Here is a 1,855-nt window from a genome sequence, read left to right as displayed (position 1 = left end):
AATAATAATAATAATAATAATGGTATTTATATAGCGCTGAATCTTGTGCAGAGACAAATCAAAGCGCTTTCGGACCAGTCATTCGCACGCATGCATAACTCTAAAACTGGAGAAACTTTTTACACGGCTATTATTATTATTATTGACTGCAAACATATTGTTCAGTGTCCCAATTTTGTTTTTTGTCTGGTTCAAGAAAAAGGCTTGGTATGATTTTTAAAGGAACTGCTTTATGTGTACGTTTATACACACACTGATCAGTGGTTTCATTGGACTGGTACGAACAGAATAATATCAGTATTGAGCTTGAACTGATGCTTGTGAGTATAATATATGGATGAAGAATGGCTTCCTGGTAGTATAATTTTAAAATACGTTTGATCTAGCTTGGCTGCTACACTTGTTTACTTACTGTTTTGCGCAGAATTTTTGTTTTCAATGTTCACGCCAAATACATTACAGTATAGTATCACACACACACACACACACACACACACACACACACACACACACACACACACACACACACAAGTACACGTAGAAAACAACAACCCCAAAACAACAAATATCAGCAAATGAAAAAAAAAAAAAGAAAAAAAAGAGAAAGAAAGAAAAACTGAGACCTATCATTTAAATTAATGTTCCCTTCCTTGTCTATTTGGTATTTTTTTCCTGTTGTGTATTCTGAACCTTTAAACGAAGTTATGGAGTGAAGAACAAAAATGATGTGCCCTATGGTTACATATATCCAAACATAATTATTAACAACATAACAGGGGAAGTGTTAGAAGAACATACTGATAGACTGCATCACTGATGCATAAATTTGGCATCAAAGATAAGAGATAAAGTCACTCTACGCAAGGTATTGACATGCGCAGACCGGGAGATACTGTGATCCATAGGCCTATCTACGCCCAGAGTTCGATGGCTGCCAAACGCCTCCAATCTTTTAAAAGTTGATCAGAACAGATGGGAGTTACATGGATATATTATGTCTTCTTTTTTTCTCGAGGCCTGACTAAGCGCGTTGGGTTATGCTGCTGGTCAGGCATCTGCTTGGCAGATGTGGTGTAGCGTATATGGATTTGACCGAACTCAGTGACGCCTCCTTGAGCTACTGATACTGATACTGTCTTCTTTGTCGTTGTGATTTGAGCGTGAGCTTCGTTTTGTTAGGATTCAGTGACATGTGACATATTTCACACATACTATTCATTTATGTTTAGTTCTTTTCGTAAAGACGTATGCATGGTGAAGCTACATGTATGGACTGTAGGGTCATCACAAAGAAAACTCATAGCAAAGGTGCTGAAAAGGTCGACAGACCATATACATAGATGTAATAGAACAAAAGCAAAATGCCGTATTGAGACTGGTAGGATATTTGTCATGGATGGTTTAACATAGAAGACTTTTTGCCAGTTGTCGAGAATCAACGAGATTACTGAAGATCCTCGACTTCAGGTTTGCTTCAGATGGCATAAAGATGGACGTTGGTCATTAATGGTCGTAAGTGGAATAGACAAGTCTGAGCGAATGATCTCTGAGGGACAAAACTCTTTGTAACTTTTCAGTCTTGTGCAGGTCAGTACGATGTTCTGCAAAGGTATTTTCAGCCATAAAGAACGGAACGAAGAAACAGGACGAAAGAGAGAACCACAGCTTTCCGGAAGGGTACAACTGTTGCTGTTTATCCTGCTCTAGTACTGCTACCATTGCTGTTTTTGCAACCCATTGCTGCAAGGAGGGGGTGGCAGGATGGTTAAGACGCTTATCTGCCAACACAGTGTCCGTGAGGGTCCGGGTTCGAATCCCGGTCTCACCTTTTCTCCTAAGTTTGATTTGAAAATCG

Source organism: Babylonia areolata, chromosome 8, assembly GCF_041734735.1.
Source record: "Babylonia areolata isolate BAREFJ2019XMU chromosome 8, ASM4173473v1, whole genome shotgun sequence".
NCBI lineage: Eukaryota > Metazoa > Mollusca > Gastropoda > Neogastropoda > Buccinidae > Babylonia > Babylonia areolata.
The sequence above is the reverse complement of the archived record's forward strand: the minus strand, read 5'-3'. Positions refer to the sequence as shown.